This window comes from Anomalospiza imberbis, chromosome Z (genome assembly GCF_031753505.1).
Source record: "Anomalospiza imberbis isolate Cuckoo-Finch-1a 21T00152 chromosome Z, ASM3175350v1, whole genome shotgun sequence".
Taxonomy (NCBI): domain Eukaryota; kingdom Metazoa; phylum Chordata; class Aves; order Passeriformes; family Viduidae; genus Anomalospiza; species Anomalospiza imberbis.
Window position 1 is genome coordinate 24,448,250 of NC_089721.1, and position 18,268 is coordinate 24,466,517.

The 18,268-nt window shown below is 38.2% G+C and overlaps 1 protein-coding gene across 1 annotated transcript in view; it reads right to left on the bottom strand.

Annotated features, from left to right (window-relative positions):
- LRRC2 (leucine rich repeat containing 2) overlaps positions 1-18,268 on the bottom strand; it is a 111,858-nt gene that overhangs the window by 88,232 nt on the left and 5,358 nt on the right. The window lies entirely within an intron of this gene.

An 18,268-nucleotide genomic window follows, 5' to 3' on the forward strand; every position in this document is an offset into this window, starting at 1 on the left:
TCTATTGCCTTGACCTTATGTTTTGACCTTGTATTGCAAAATGAGTGCATAAATCCATATTGTCAAACTATTTCTCTCAAAGGGCTGAGCCCTTTGACATGGCAATTTATGTGTAATTTACAATGCCCACAAAGCTTCGATTACTTGTGTTAGGCTTAAAGAGCCTTGGCCAGCTGCCTGACATTCACCTGATGATTTGTTCAAATTTAAACTTTACAGGTGCAAATTTCCTTGAGGCAGGCACTATCTGCATACAAGGCAAGGTTAGCATACAAGGCATTCTGTTTTGTATTGACTTGGCAGATCCTTAAGCCTACCTAGAGATCCTGTGATTTCATGAAGCTTTGACAGTTCTAAAGGCTTCATTCCTCACAGCTTTCAGTTCCATGCCCAAGTAATGGCCAGCGCTCCAGTTTGGAAAGGAAGGAAATGGATTAAAGTTGTCTGCTACTGCATGACTCAACACTATTAGACATCCTAGACTTAATATAATTAGGATTCTTTTGAATATGAGAAAGCATTGAACTCATTGTTGCAGTTTTCAGTTTTTAATTAGGTATTTCCTTGAATGTTTTATAGATATGGTTTTTTCATTCACAAAAATCTTTCTGCACTACCTGCTGGCTTTCCAAAATATTCCTGGGGCAATTATATCTGTGTAAGTATAAATAAATATTCATCCCACGAATATCAGTGAAAATGCATCTGCTTCTGACACCTGCTCCAAAATGTGTACAGTACTGGGGCAGTATGTGCCAAAAGCACTGGCAGCCTCTATCTGCTGTGACATATGTTCACTCGGGTGAGATGTAGTGGAAATATCGATACTGGGAGTGGGAGGTAGACAGGTGATAATTGCCTTTCAATTGCTTATTGACTAACTTGCTAGGCAGGAATGCAGAGGTAGCAGCATTTAAACCTTACAGGGCACAACTTGGAAAGCTGCTTCAAGTTCGCACAGCGAGTTGTTCTTGAAAACAGGCGTTGGTAAACAACGGCTGGAGGGACTTGACAATGCGCTGTTACTTTTTCCTTGCCTTTGAAAGTATACAGAAGGATGATGAGGAAAGAGCCTCCCTACTAGGCTAGAAAGGTCAAGATCCTCTTTACAGCTCTTTTAGAGCTCTTGACTTATTTTTTATGCAACTGAAGGGGAAAGATTTCTCTGCTTTTCTAGTGGATTTAATTTTGTTTACATGAACTTCTGCTAAACTTTTTATCATATATACAACTTTCAAGGAATTCCTCCGCCTTTCTCACCTATGCTGCAACTTAGACTTGTCCTTCTTGCCTCTGCTGAACCCCTTTTTTTATCATGGATTCATTTGTGTTCTGCTTCTGTTCTCTGACACAATGAAACTGGGACTGGTGTTTGGTAAGGGCTTTTCCACTCAGTGTGCTAGGGAAGATTTGAAAATAATTTCCCCTCTTTTTTTTTTTTTTTTTTTCTTGTAGTATATTTTTCAGTTTTTAAAATTAAGAGCACAGCAGAAAGCATCCACAGGAATGACCAGTTTCACCAGGACACACATTTTGGATTCTCCCTAGAGTATTAACAGAATAAATATATTTTCAAAGGTGTAACCTAGCTACCTCTCCTTGGCCTCAGAGACAGTAAGTTCCTGTGCCATCCAATAATTAAAAATTATGCACTGGAGCAACTTTCTGCCATAGGAATGGTGGCATCTTGGCTAAATAATCCATACTAATTGCCTTGGTGACTTTTGCCTCTCCTTTGTCTTTTGCTAACTGTGAACAGATTTCTTTAGTCTTCAACTAGTTATTAAAAAATTGAACTCTCAATCTCTATCTAATTTCTAAATACTCTACATTCTAAATACCTTCATAATACTATGCATGTTTCTAGTTGTTAATTTAGATTATTTTTCTTATTTTAAGATAATTACAACAAAATATCTCAGCTGGGATTCTTGTGGGAAAGTATTTTTGCAGATAGTAAGCTTTCTCACTTTAGAAAACTTAAAAAAAAGAACTACCAGTTATGATAAATGTGTAACCTTGCTGTGTATCCACCAACCTATGCTTAAAGTTATTAAAAGTTTTGCATGCTGGAAGCCAGCTAGAGCTTGCTGTTTTCAAATAACGTATTTTCCAACCAACTGAAGAATTTTTTTTAAAAAAAGAAAAAGTCATTTGGGAAATAAAATATACATGCTGTGCCTGAAAAAGATAATTTTTGTACTAGAAGAGACTTTGTCTTGATAGGCAAAAGCCACTAATGGGTGAGGGAAACAGCCTTTTACGATCATATTTTCAAACTTTGGTGATATCCAAAATTTCTCCACTTAATTCTTTTAAGGTGCAATCTTACTTGAAAAAGACTCTCAAGTTTTCTCTGTATCCTTGCCAAAATGTTGCTGGGAATAAATTAATTCAGCTCCCTGACCACAGCACAGAGGTGAATTTTTACTAAACATGGTGTTATGGAATCATTTCCTCCTATCACCCTGACTTCAATCTGCATTAAGCAATAACAATACTGAAGGACAGCCCTGTTTCTCAGTTTCTGCTGAAAGAGCATCAAGCAATTACAGAGTTACAAAAACGGGAAGGGAAGACATCAAGAGGTTATCTTATGGTCCTGCCCTGTGATCCAGGACAGGATAAAAAATATCCAAAAGAAATCTAATCCTTGTACAACAGACATCTCCAATATTTCTCTATTTTAAAACATTTTTCCTTTATTTTTTTGCAGTACGGTTGAAGGAAATTCACTATTTATAATTTTCAGGTGATCAAACACGAAAACACATATATGTGTGAAGGCAGGATTTAGGAGAGGAGCACTGTTTTTACTAGACCTTTACAAGCAAGTTGTTAAAGTTGTTAAACTTTGCCGCAAAAATGAAGAACTTGTACCTTAGGGAGTTGGTTTGGTTTGTGTTTTGTGGGGGGTTTAATGTCTTAACATTTCTGTGGCTAGTACTGTGACTGATGGACCTAGTCACAGTGAAAACATATAAACATTATGAAAAACATAATGGAAATTTTAAAAGAAGTCTTTATTCTATTGGTTTATCTATAGGCTCGTTTAAAAATAAACGCATTGTTTTCTCTGTGCTTAGCAGAGACTGTGATGCTGTTATCCATGGTAAAAAGGAATTAATTCCTTTCCATACAAGTGCGTTTGTAGGACTCTGCATGTCCATGCATGAAATACATAGCATGTATTTCAAGAGGACTGTGGTAAGTAAATTAGCTTCAGGGGCTGAGTCAGCAGATATATAGTGTGCATTTTCTCACTAAGCAGGTCCTAAGCTGCTAGGTTGCAGAAGGCTGCTGACATCAACATTACAACTAGGACATCAAACATGCCAAAAAAGCATCTTGGAGAAACCTCATACGACAGGACAACTGTCTAATTAATTGAGGGGTGAAAACACTAAGTCAAAGGTCTGTGTTGCTAAAACAACAAAATGGGGAAAAACTAGGTTTATAAAAAGATTATTTTAGAAAGCTACGTAGAAACACAAAAATATAACTTTTTTCCTACTAGGTAAGGAACAAGCTCCTGCTCTAGCTTTTCTAGCTTCCACTATCTTCTCTCTTCTAAATGCAACTGTTAACAGCTATTCACAGCTGCTTTGAAATTTCCTGTGCTCCTGAGTGCCCGCCAGAGATGCATTCCAATGGCTCAAAAAGGTTTTTGAATAAAAGGGGAAATGTGCATGTTCACTGCAGAAAGAATTCCTCCTTTTGATTTCAGCTTCTCAACTAAAGGATGAAGAGGAGATTCTCAAAATACTTTTCCAGTGTCTTACCAACAGAAAACATCTGTGGTTATTTTCACGCTACTTGTACTCTGCTTTCAAGAATGGAAGCAGAACAGAAAGTTCCCACTTTTCTTTAGACTTGAAAGTATGATTTCAGGGTTGGTTTTTCTTCATTTAATAGAAAATTTTAGTAGTACCCAACTAACAATATTGGCTTCTTCTGGATGTTTTAAGAGTCCTAAGAAATTAAATGAGAAATTTCTTCTAAAGCCGTGTTTTTCTGTACCTGCAGGGATCTTCCTTTACCACCATGGAAGGTGTAACAGAAAAATCAAGCTGATTGTCAGTATACCTCAGCTTACTATCCGGGGATCTTCACACTCTTTTGTGAGGGGGAAAAAAAGGGTAGGGGGATGGGGAGACTGACAAATAAGAGATTTTTACACAGGATGTCATTTTCTACAGTGTGTAGAGAGCATAATTGTTCCCTTAAATATCTACAGTTTTTTTATTAACATCTAACAAGCCTGTTACTATCTCTCTAATTCCCCAAATTATCTTCATTGAAAGGAATGGAATTTCCTAAGCAGCGTTGTTTCCTCACAAGAACTGAAAGATATTTTCTTTGGGAAAGAATCTAGGTTTATGATATATTTGTTTCAATGACTGATACAAAAGTTAAAATGGCAAATTAAATAATGTAGTGTCCATTTACATAGTTCAAACAACTACTTGTTAAACCTTTATTTTCCTAGGCACCTAGATTACTTTTCTTATGACTCTTCATCAGATAACTGAGGTGACTATTTTTCACACCTTGAAAATTTTGTTTCTCCTGCCTCATCAAGAAGTTTAATTTGAATGCCATGATAAATTTAGACATTTATATGTATGCATATCTCCTTCTATGGTCAGAAACAGTTCCTGCCATGCATGTGCCAGTTCGGTGAAGATTTACAAATCTGATTTTTACAAATCTAATTGCGTAACCTGCTCTTTTAGCTATCTCAAAGCCTGTATTTCAATAATGGCAAAATAAACAAAGTTCATAATAGGTCCCACTTAATTCATTTACGTCTTATTAGAAGAAAAAAAAAAAAAAAAAAAAAAAAAAAGTGGCTTTTTGGAGTCTTAAGTTTCCCCTGTGACTCCTTGAATTTTTTCCAATTTTACAGACTTCACATTTGTCCACAGTTGATACCTACTTTGTGTTTCTAGGATATCCCTGTGCTTTAATAACATGTTCTCTGTAAAAGTATTTTTACAGCATAACACTTGCTGGACTTTTTTGCTGAGTGGCAGATTTTTAAACAAGTTTGATTTCGATCTCAGTATGGCCATTCCCTGATTTGTATAGCCCAAGTGAATCAGAAGAATTTTCCATGTGTGTACACATGCAATCTTCTCTAAGAGTGGTTATAATGGGCAATAGCTTGTGTTCACAACTGCTAATAGGCTGTGGTTTTCCATGAAAAACAAATTGCCTCCTGCTGCAGGGCTGTAGAATGTTTAGCCTTTGTTTTAAGCAAAGCAGTGGCAAAATATAGCTACAACCTATTGTGGAAAGTCTCTGATCCCCAGTTTCCAGTAATGTCCCAAATTGCTGGCCTGAAGAGATTCCCTGAAAATTAGCAACTACAAGTTTTGCTAACCTGATTTACCATAACATCTCATTTGCTAACAAACATCAAAATCTCACAAAGGTGGGTCCAATACAAAGAGAGGGATAAACAGATCCGACTGTTGCGAAGATACAACTTTTATTGGGCAACACAGATAAATTAGGAATTAATTAAAATTCACTACTGTTTTAAAGGTGTAAAACCTCGATCCAAAGACAGCATAGCTCTGAAACAAAACCTCCTCTTGGAGAAATTAGCACTTGATTGTCTGAAGTCTGGAATAGTTGCTTTGCTCTAGGGCCATGGCCATCAAATCGGGAGTTTGATGAAAATTTAATTGCTGGAGCAAGTTTGCACTTAATGTCCTTAGTGAAAGTTTGGAAAGTACAGATTTGTAATCCAGAAAAACTACTTTTATTGCAAACAGAAGGCTCCCAAGAGCTGCAGTTAGTCTGTGAGGAGACACCACAGGGGAGAAATGCATAACATCTTCTAACAATTTTGTGTTATCTGGCATTAGCCTCTTTCAGAATTATAGCTAGTACATGACTGTCTTTAAAAGATTACCTCATATCAACTGGACACACTCACTTGCAGGACAATTTGACCCTTATTTCTGGTACTTTTATAAAAAGTACCAAAATTTTAACCTGCTTTTGAGTTTCTCGACTTCCCTCCCTCCTGCTTTCCTTTCTCGTTTCTAATCTCATTACTACCTTAGATACCATCTAAATAGGTTAATAGACTGCTGCTGTGGAGCACTGAAAATCCATCTAGGCAATCAGTGGTCTGTTTAAAGCAGTCAAGTGAAGCTTTAAAGTAAAGATGGGGCCTGAATCAAAATGTTAGGTCTAAGCACCTTTACCCAGTGACAAACTGAATGTAGGGTCATGGTTTGTGGCTGTTTGCTGAGCTGTTCAATTATCTTGCCTCACATGCAACCACTAATGGGAGTTTCTAATTTTCTTTTCAAGTGTTTTGAACAGAAAAAAACCCAAATATTCAAATAGAGGTATATTAAACAGAAATAATCACTGCTGATTAAATAATATCTGTCTTAATCTTTTCAGTAGATGAACAGAAAGGTCCAACGATCTATGCCTCACATGGATAACTAGGTCCCGATTCTCCTTGGTGATTTGGCATTGGTCTCCTTTTAGTTCAGGAGAAAAAGTAAAAGATGTTCATGCCTTTGGGTGATCCCACAGTTATGTTAAAGAATGCAGTAGGCCAAAAATCTGAAAACAAAAGGGGCTTTCCTGCCCCTGTTTTTCCGAGATAGACATTTTTTGTGGTGGACAACCGTGAAAAAGGAGTGGACAGAGTGACACCAAGGCATTCATTTATTACTGTAAGTTTAGATTTGGCTTCCAGATGTCCAATAGTAAGCAGATGGAAAAGGAAAACAGCAACACTGTTGTCGGAACAGCTTACACTGCTGAATACTGAGGTATGTGAGAGCCTTGTCTTAAATAACCTGATAATTAACAGCATCCCTGATATAAACCAAAGCAAAGAAGCTTCAACTGACAAAGTAAACTTTTCTTTGGAGATTTCCTCCAGGACGTGTAGTTTTAGCAGTAGATTCTGACTATAACATATTTCAGTACTTCAGAAGTATCTTCATTACATTGTGATAAACTAGAGGAAAACCTGGAGGAGCACAAACACTTCATACCAAATCTACCCCTTTGTGAGGGTACAAACAAAACAGTACAAAAGAGGTTTAAAGACAAAGTTCTGGCCAAACCCAAACAATTCTCTTTGTGCTTCTCCAAAAAGTATCACAGAGACACATAACATAAGCAAACACCTAGAACTAGCAAGAGATACAGCACCACCACCAATGTGAGCATGAATAACTGACTGCAAAGACCCTCAACACTACTACAAAGCTGATTTTAGAGGGATTTTGGTAGCACAGATTTCAGTGAAGAAACTCACTGTTTCTATGAGAAACATACATTTCTCATTCTGACCTGTGAGTTTTGCTGCCTGACAAAATTACTTTCATCAGTATCTATCAGCTTTTTCACTGCAACTCTAGCCATAATATAGATTTTCTATTGCTTTATCTTCCTCTGAGGTAGCTGAAAATACAAGTATGGATTCTGCTGATTCTCAAGAGGAAAAAAGTATTTTGCTGGTGTGATTACAGCTATGGTAGATTTTTCATCATTTCTGTGGAAAATGAAAGGAAGGAAAGGAAGGAAAGGAAGGAAAGGAAGGAAAGGAAGGAAAGGAAGGAAAGGAAGGAAGGGAAGGAAGGGAAGGGAAGGAAGGGAAGGAAGGGAAGGAAGGGAAGGAAGGGAAGGAAGGGAAGGAAGGGAAGGAAGGGAGGGAAGGGAGGGAAGGAAGGAAGGGAGGGAAGGAAGGGAAGGAAGGGAAGGGAAGGAAGGGAAGGGAAGGGAAGGGAAGGGAAGGGAAGGAAGGGAAGGAAGGGAAGGGAAGGAAGGGAAGGAAGGGAGGGAAGGGAGGGAAGGAAGGAAGGGAAGGAAGGAAGGGAAGGAAGGAAGGGAGGGAAGGGAGGGAAGGGAGGGAAGGGAGGGAAGGGAGGGAAGGGAGGGAAGGGAGGGAAGGAAGGGAGGGAGGGAAGGAAGGGAGGGAGGGAGGGAGGGAGGAAGGAGGGAAGGAGGGAAGGAGGGAAGGAGGGAAGGAGGGAAGGAGGGAAGGAGGGAAGGAGGGAAGGAGGGAAGGAGGGAAGGAGGGAAGGAGGGAAGGAGGGAAGGAGGGAAGGAGGGAAGGAGGGAAGGAGGGAAGGAGGGAAGGAGGGAAGGAGGGAAGGAAGGAAGGAAGGAAGGAAGGAAGGAAGGAAGGAAGGAAGGAAGGAAGGAAGGAAGGAAGGAAGGAAGGAAGGAAGGAAGGAAGGAAGGAAGGAAGGAAGGAAGGAAGGAAGGAAGGAAGGAAGGAAGGAAGGAAGGAAGGAAGGAAGGAAGGAAGGAAGGAAGGAAGGAAGGAAGGAAGGAAGGAAGGAAGGAAGGAAGGAAGGAAGGAAGGAAGGAAGGAAGGAAGGAAGGAGGGAAGGAAGGAGGGAAGGAAGGAAGGAAGGAAGGGAAGGTTGGTTTTTATTGTCCTCACTTAAATGACTTGGGGGAATTTTTTTGCTAGCAAAACTCAGGAGTAGCATCTTTAATACTGAATCTATGTCTTTCTTGTTGCATATAAATGCTTTTTTCAATCTCATTTCAGGATGGATCTATATCCTCTTGACAAAGCCAGAGGTAATATGTATTCCTCAAAGAGGGATCAGGAGGAATTCTGATCCTCTTTAGTGTCTTGTGAATATATGCTCTAGTTTGCAGGGGAAATTCCTGCTGTGCACAGCAGGAGCTGGTGCCAGGCTGCCAGCTCACAGGATGTTTTATGACAAAGTCTGTTTTTTTTTCCCATATGTTTAAAATTAACCCATTCTCTGCAAAATCTTGGCAACTGACTTCATAATTTTGAATTTTTCACAGTCACTGAATAATATGCTGATGTAATAAAATGTTATCTTTCTTTCCACTGGGCAGTTACTTTTTATTTATGTGGGGGGTTTTGTCTGGTTTTTTTGGGGTGTTTTTTTAGGGTTTTTTTTTGTTCTTTTTTTGGGTCTTGGGGATTTTGTTGATTAGTGACACTTTTCCAAAATCAACCTACAGATAATACATCCATCTCATGAGTTGATTGTCTCTTTGAAAAGATGAGCAATCATCTTGAGCTGCTGATGCTGGCATAAAGACTTAGCATAAATTGTTTGCTTGACCTTTTTAGAACTGAAAATCTTTTTTTTTTTTTCATTTTAGCTCATAGCAATGTATTTATTTTCTAAGTGGAGAGAAAACTTCCCCTCCCATTCATCCTTTGCTTCAGAATGAGAAAAAAATTATATATGTGGACTAAATTTGTACCAATAACTTAATGTAGATTAAGTTACTATAATTATTCCTGAACAGTTCCATGGTTTGAATATCTTAACTACACTGTAAGTGCAAGAGCACGTAAGGATTTATAAAAAGTGATCACACCCTTCACTGAAATGATTGTAACAAAATACTTTATAGTTTTGGTCAGTTAAATTATCTTGCTGAGATAGCTCATATATTTCTTTTCTGTAGCAAGGTTTTCTCAAGGACTGCAGCCCTCTACTGGGTAGTTATCTATATAAAGGAATTATGATTCACCAGGTATTATCCCGCGCAGTGGCAACCCCAGTATGAAGATGCTACACCCCTCTCATTGAGTCTGATACAAGCCTGGTACAAGCATTGTTTTTTCCCTAAGGTCATTCACACAGTTTAGGCCTGGGGGAAGGGGAAGGTGGATGCACCTATTGTCTGCCTCAACAGCAAAACTTGTACAGAATTAAAGAGCAATACATTTTATGTTGTTTTACTAGGCCCAGAGAGCATGTCACAATTCAATTCAGAGAGAACATTACAGATTAGCAGTACCTTATCTGTTCTTAGACTTTCTAAAAAAGGTAGTGTAAAGCCAAATTAAAGTCTTATTGTGGAATTTTATTTCATTCTGGCCACTAATGAAGTTTAAAAGTCTGAATAGGAACAGATTGAAGGCCAAAGTCTCCTCTTTAAAAAATGAAAAATCCACTCTTAAAGACCTGCTTCTACTGGTATTGTTATGTCAGTATGTCTCAGCCAATATCTTCAGGGAGTGGAAAAAAAATTCATTCTATATTTCCATTCGTTTAGATCATTAGGATAAAAATATTTTTGTACCAGCTAGGTTTCATCAGTGGCATGGGTAACCAAAGAGTCATTCCATATATTTCCCTCTGCTTGAAGCCAAGTCAGTTCTTCAGAAGTTAGTCAAGTGAGCTTAGACCACAAGAAACTTTAGTTAAAAAGTGCTAGCCTCTCTAGTGCTAGTTAAAAAGTACTAGCTGAAGACAGATTTCTCTCTACAAAGATTTATCTACAATGAAATTATAGATAAATCCATCCTGGGTATTAGATAGTGGTTGTGAAAAATTGAACAGGTGTAAAGAAGAGCTATAATTCAAAATGTAGGCTACCTGTTCTTGAACTTCTTGTCATTATTCATAGGCAAACATTGCCTTGATCAGTATCAGACTTGGGTTGTCCCTCTCTTTATAGTACATTGGTGTGCATAGCTAACAAAAATGCATGATGTTCTTTAGGGAATCAAGCCGTCATACCTCTTCAGCTGATTGCATTTAAATAATTTTATGATTCTGATATCCATCTTTATACAAACAGCTGCTCATCTAGAAATGGAAAATCTGTTTCTTAGCAGAGCAACTCACTTTCATCTTTCTCACTCCCGAGCTGAGGGCTGTAAGCACCATGTTAGAGGTTATCAGTAGGGGCATCCTTTACTGCAGCTGCTGAAGCTGTGCCAGGACACAGGCTCACTGGAGGAGCAAGAAACTACAGAGTTATATTTTTTATTTACTCTGGTGCACGCATTTTCAAAGCAGAGGTCTGGGCTGCCCGTATCCATTTACAGATTTCTTTCTGATTTACATAGAGACAATTGTGATAAAATTATATATATTTGTCAGCACACAAGGACTACAGACTAGTCCTTCCTAGTTGTGTGTAGCTCATAGGGCTTTTTGATATATAGGCACATAGCTTCAAAGGATTGGTTAGAAGTATAATCCACTCTGCTATGAGTTTAGTTAGGTGTTAAGGTGATTCTCACCTGATCTCAGAGACATGAGTTTAAATTGCCTTGGGCTGGAATACATGTCTCCAGCCACTTACTGTCCAAAATTCTGGTATAACTCTTATCAATAAAATTTCATTAAAGAGGAGCACAAAAGTCCCACAGATTATATATGTTGAAGCCAACAGCTCATAAGACACTAGCAGAGTCAAGCTAGGAAAGCATTCTGAACACTGAAGCTGTGTCACTTAAAAGAGCAAATTAAGATGATGAGTGTGAGAAGTCCCTCATCACCCTCTACTGCTTAAAACAGCCAGTTATTTGCTCTTTTTCTCACAGTTGTTCAGTGTCTCATCCTATTCCTATAGAAATAAAAAGTACACAATCATGGCCTAATACTGGCCAGAAAGAAAATTTGAAAACAGACATTTTGCTTTTCTTCAACTTTAAATAGTGTTACTACATCTGCTGCTTCTTCCAGCCCTGGTATATCCCAAACCCGGTGGTTGTTTTTCATTGGTAGCTCAGAATTTTATTTACACAAGCATTTAACAGAAATCCATCCAAGTCTTTTATGCACCAAGGAAATCTTAAACATGTCACTAGCCAGGACAGCAGCCTTGGCTTTGACAGGAGCTACCTTGGTAGCCCCAACAGGTGAGCTGCCGAGGGGATATTGGCTACAAGAGACATTCAAGCAAAACTTTTGCCTGTGAAGGGATAAATTGATGTTTTTGAATACTTTTTAATCAACTCAGCTGGAGAAGTAACATTGGCAGAATTCCGAGAGCATCCTGGATATGCACACCCTCAAAACCATTTTCTTTTATCTGTGTGTGATATAGGGAATTTCTATTCCTCCCTATACTTTCCACTCCTCACACAGATTGATCAGCATGTCCCACATATTTTATGCTCACTGTGGTTACATTTTGGGCAGTAATTTCCCACACCAAGTCAGAGTCCTGAAAGCCATGAAATAATATTCACATGGTAGCACTTTCACAGTAATTGAACAGATACTTCTTCTGATTATATAGTGAATATGGAGTCCACTGCCCTCTGATAAAAAAAAAAAAAAGAGACGTTTTCAATTCCATAAGGTAATATTTTCATGTGACCCTGCCTGTGCCCCACAAAATATACTAGGATATCCAAGACAATGTCCATTTTATATCTATTTCATTTGAACTCATTTATGAAAAGAAGATACTTAAAATCAACTCTGACGTTTTTGTGTTGCCACTTTCAGGGAAACCATTGCTTAGAACAAAATGCTTTATTAGTCATTGCCTGTATCGGGCTGCGTGGCTGGAGAACCAGACAGCCTGCTTGAATTTATGCTTTTAAACTGAGTGTGAAGATTATTGATATAAAAGACAAGTTCTATGGATAAAGTTTGGCAGGACAGGCCAGGCTCAAAATATCCCTGGTCACATCCAAGTAATCAATATTCTGTGAAAGTAAAGTTGCGTGACCATCCTCAAACCTAACCTTTTCTAATTTCTAAGATATTTAAATTTTCTACTTGCCCATCTCCTCATTATATTTGTCATGTTTTGGTTTGTCCAAACAACAATTTCAAAAGAAAAAAACTATAAAACCAAAAATGCTAACCTCAAGAAAGCCCCTTTTCTCCTCCCACTCTTTTCCAAATATCTATATGCAAAAGTGAGCTGAATATGGATTTAAAAACTTTCTTTTTACTGTCCATAAAAACTAAGACAGCACATGGGCAAGAACACCAGACTGCACAACTTACAAATCTTTCATGATGGGAGCAAAGAACGGTGGTTGCAAAATAAACAAAATAATTAACACGACTTAATTTTAAAATTCCATCCTTGGAAAGCAATGCAACATTAACAGAGATTACACTCTAGTCCAGAGGTCCTACAGAGAGGCAAACAGATTATGCTTCATTTCATTGCTTGTAGGCTTTACTTTTAACATTTTTTTCCTTAACTTCCAACCAAACATAATCCCTTGTTTCCTCTGAAGGCTTCTGTTGGTTTTCATTATTATTTTATCTTCTGTTTTGTGACATGGTCTCAGAAAAACCACATTTCTGAACCACAAATGTTCAGAGCCTTTTTTGGGTTTTTACAATCTGTTGTGTCCTGCCTGGTACAGTGAGTAAAGACCTGACCTGTACTGGCTACAGACTCACACTGGAGTGGCCTGTGACTGTCCCAATACCCACAGCTGAGGCACTGTTCTTGGCTTTCCCCAAAAACACTGCCTAATACAACTCCAAAGCCAGATGCAGAGGACAGAGTCTTGGCTATCTTCATGCACACCAAGTACATGATAGAACTGCATATCCTTTAACTGCTATGTTGCACTGCAGTTTTGCTCCCCTCCACCTTCCCACATCTACATGTGGGATTCAGAAGAAAGCACTGGCAGTAGCAACAAAAGCTCAGAGCAGCAAAAAAAGACTCCTTCTGAAGAATTGCCCCTGGATTTGTTTCATTAATTTGTAATTGCAACATACTGATTGTATCAAAGTCATTCTCTCCCACCATGAAAACAAACAGGTTGACTTGTCAGTTATTAAAGAGATAATACCTTTTGCCTGTATGAGGTAATTCTACTAGAATAAAATGAGTGAAAATAATCCTGCTCAAAACCAACAGTTTAGCTGCAGTTAGTTTTTGTGGGAAGAGCTGGCTTTGACTATCACAGAAAAAAAGCAGTGCATTTCTGCCAAAAAATGTTTGTACAACTGCATACATGGGCATAGAATTTTTTTTCTCATGCTGACCATGCAAGAGAAGCAATCTGCCAAGTTGTTTGACAAAGACAATCTACCCTTCACCCATTTAATTAAGCACAAAATATACTTAGACAGGATCCAAGGAGTGTGGTGTGTATGCCCTGGATGCCAGACATGCTCTAACATCTGAAATGAAGAAGCTCAGAAATGGCCCAGATTCAGCCAAGAATTTATATCATGTGTAAACCCACAGTTAGAGTGAGGGCATCCTATCTCCTTTCACCCCTGATTTCTGCAGCCATTAAGCTACAGAGTTAATTCTGTTATAATGTTCAAAAAACAAACCCAAACTCACTATGGAAATCATTGCAGTCAGTGCAGTGTCCTTTACTGGCTTTTTTTTTTCTATATTATGATTTCAAAATGGACATAGAACTGCTTTTTTGCTTTATGATGTCCCCAGTGTGCACTCTTTAGGCCATGACAGATTTTTTAGACACCAGTGTGAATCTGAGAGTAGAGTTAGAACATACTTGCAATTAAGATAGGGTATGATTACACTGAGGACTGAAGATTACACTGAAGAGAATGGGAGAGGTTTGGACTTTCACTGAAAAAACATTCTTTCCTTTTCCATTCAGAAAAATTTTAAAAAGTTAATTGATGCCACCTGTTAACTGTTCTTTTTTACCCATTTCTTTGCCAGTATTTACACAGTAACAAGCAGACACAGATCAATAACAGGATCAATAAAAATATTTAAAGCTGAGGATATTAAAATTACCATAATTATATTCCCGACAGAGCTGAGCGGAAAATTGATTCCCTGTCCAGCAAATGCTGAGATGTAAAACATATTCCTGTCTTGCATCAGGACAAAGCCAAGGATTTACTTTCATTTTTTAACTATTATTATTAAAAACTGGAAAAAATAATCGGAAAAAAAAAAAAAAGACAGAGGAAGACAGAAAGAGATGAGCAGAGATAAGTTTTGAAATAGCTGATAGTCTTTTAGATAGGTCACCAATACTAGATTTTAGGAAAGTCTGACTCCATTCCTTAGGCTAAATCAGAAAAAGTAGGAATAGAAACATAGGTCTCACAAATCCCAGCTGAAAGTTTCAACTGTCAAGTTATTTTCCTTTTTTTGAAGGTGAGTCCTTCTTCCTGAATAATAGTCTGTCAAAACAATACATTTTCACAGCATCTCATTTAGAAAATGGGCCCTCTCCAATTTGTCACATTACCAAAACACCATAGTTACAGACTGCACACTTATTGTGAGACTTGTGGAATGGTTGCTTGAAGGTACCTCTATGCAAGCCCAGAAATTCTACCTGTCATAAATACAGAGCATTTTATTTTTTATCTTTTCCTCCAAAGATGAATTTTCTTTTTGCTAAATGGACACTTGGACTGGACATAACATCTGACAGAATGAAAACTTTACACAGAATAAACTATATTGACAGTAGGACCCTGTTTAAAAAAAAACAAAACCAACCCTTTATTTGAATTTTTAGTAACAGACTGTTTTCAATTTGGTTGTGATTTTTCTGTCTTTTATTTCCTACTAGAGATTCATTTTCTCTTTCAGGAGCAATAACAACTATCAATATTCCCATTTCCTCTCCTCCTTCCTCCAATCTCCACAGCATTCTTCACCTTCCTCTCAGGCTACTCAAGTGTTTGGGAAGCTGTGTTGTAAACCAGATGGGACAAAATGATCAGACTGGAAAATAAACTTTTGCAAAATCTTTTGTCAATCTACCTCCCTCTTTTTGATTAAAAAATTCACAGACAAGTCACTATCTAAGAGACATAAAGTTAAGTAGAAACCAGGAAATCCTTGTTCACAGTTTCACTGATCTCTGAAGTCTGTTTTGCTCAGGCTGATCACACACAGACAACTTTAAACTTACATCCAATCCTTCCTGTTCCATAGTAACATCACACCAGCAAACCTAGCTTCTCAGAATGCATTGAAGCATAGTGGAATCCTGTGGCAAAAGCAAGCCTGCAGCATTAATGCCACACCTACTGGCATTGTCTTGTGTGGTCTGAGCATCAAGCATCACTCATGTAAAACAGACAAATTAACTATATCTAGTGTATGTAGTAGCACAGTATACAGACTACAGTTTTTTCACCTTGGAGTATGTATTATTTGCCCTGTTCTTTCTAAGCATCACTAATGTAATCCTGTAGTCCCTGTGATTTGTCTTTTTTTTTTCTAAGTGCAATTTCTTCATTAGACAACAATTTTTGTCTAATATTGCCACTCAGTATTAGGAGTTGCTAGACTGAGATGTCCTGAGATGGCAATTTATGCACAGGATGTCTTTTCACAGCTGGAGGAGAGGCGAGATATCAATGTCTGTAAAGGGGAGCCCTGTAAAACCAAATCTCCCAAATAACTTTTTGAGCATGCTTGGCATTCTGTCTTGTTAGTGTAAATATATATAAAAGTCTCTTGCTAGCAGGAATGTGACAAAGGGGACATAAGGGAACAGAAGTGACATGGCTCATTGAAAGAGCTGTTTCATATAAAATAGGATGTTGTTCTGGTTCTTTGATCAGCAGAAGGTTATAGATGCTTCCCCAAAGCTCCTAACGCTGCAAAACTCCCAGTCACTAACGAAGAGCTGGACTGACTTTGTACAGAGTAACTTTGTACACTTCTGAGACCTTCTGCTGATCCCTGCTTGGTTGTGCTCCTCTGCACAGCCTGAAGGACAGCAAGCACAGACACTCACCAACATCTGCACTCTCATGCATAAGCCTGTAAGGGTGTTAAAATGTTATCACTGGGGCAAGCGTGAGAGAGAGAGCGTGAGAGAGAGAGAATAGAGAGAATTCAGTCCAAGAGATAGAAAACCAACCAGACTAAAGATCAAGAAGTGGGATCAGCAGGAAGATAATAGTTTTGAAAAGTAGCTATTTGTTTCCCTTGTTCTCCCTTGTTAACTTAAAACCATGAAGCTAGGTGTTGCTCTGAGAAGCTAGTGATCTATAAGCTTTATAGAGCAGAGACTTTCTTACTTATCAGCAGTTGGCTGCATCTATTCCAACAGGGTCCTAGATAACAAGAAGGCCCTGGCTGACAGCAGCCGAACTAAGAAGTGGTAATGCCCAGCAGAAACATAAATTGCAAACTGTATTGACTGGTGACAGGTTGACCTCGGGACATCCTGATGAATCATCAGGCACTGTGACAAATACCAACCAATCTGCCAGCACAGTCAGTGTAGGAAAGGGTTAAAAAAAGCCCTTTGATCCTTACTGTGTGCAGGAAGACACACATTAGCCTCCAATCCCAACACAGCCCTGAAAAACTCCAGCCAGTGCCTAAATAGTTAACATAGCAGTATGGCTTCACATCAGCAGACACCTATGTACTCAGCTGTGGCAATTTTAGGAAAAACACAAACCTAACCTAGCTGAGAAAGCTCTCTCAGAATAAAATGACAGTGAGGACAAGACACAGAAAAATTATTATGATGTAATCACTTGAGGTCAGGCATGCATATTGGCATTGGATCAGATCATTGTGTGGGTGCTAAAATGACCCAGAAAGCAGTGCTAGACTAAATATTTGCTACTGTAGCTCTGCATCTAACTTGCTAATTCTTTTGTCAGATGTTTTGCAGTAGTTTATAGAAGGCAGGTATGATTTTGACAACAGCATATAAGACACATGCATGCAAGTAAGATTTATTACTGTGGGGTTGGTGGGCAGGGGTGCTTCAGTGAGATTAGCTCCAGCTAATACAACACTTCCATATTTCAGAGGGTGTATCATGATGATGTGATTCCTTCACCTACTTCAGGGATTGTGTTTCTCTCCCACAAATGTTTGTGGCTTTATTCTTGTAAGCAGAATCTGTTCCATTGAATAGATTTAATCTATTACAAATACACACATAAACAGAGAAAAGACCAAGGAAGAGATTTTATATCACTAGATAAACATCAGCACAATTTACTAAGAAAATAAAGCATTTTTGTCTTGTCAATTTTTATGTGTAGAAATGAAGGACAGTTTTCAAAATCATGAACTGCCACAGCCTCCCGGAAATCTTCCTGTGTCCCTGTAAGCACAGGAAGATTTAACAGAGAAAATTATAGATTTTCACTTAAAAAGGAAATTTATAACTATTCCCAGAGCAACCAGTGGAAATTAATTAAGCCAGGCCAAGTTCCACCATAAATGTCAAACCCACACTCAACTTAAATTGTAGTCATCCCAAATTTGCAGATATTTTCTTGCTGCCATTTCCTGAGATAAAGTTTATTGCTCACTAGAATTCCCCAACTATTTATTTTTCATTTTTAGACACACAAAACTACATAATCAAAATGCACACACACTGAGTTCTCATTTCAGGACCCTATGTCTCTTGGAGACTCAGGACACTGCGGTAATGTATTAAATTGGCTCAATTTTTTTTTTTTTTTTTTTAATCCTAAAAGTGGTTAAGGTAAACAGTACTGAAAAATCACCATATTTCCAGTAGTTCTGTTTTCTTCTTCAGTTATTCAGATATTCAAACAAGCTGAGC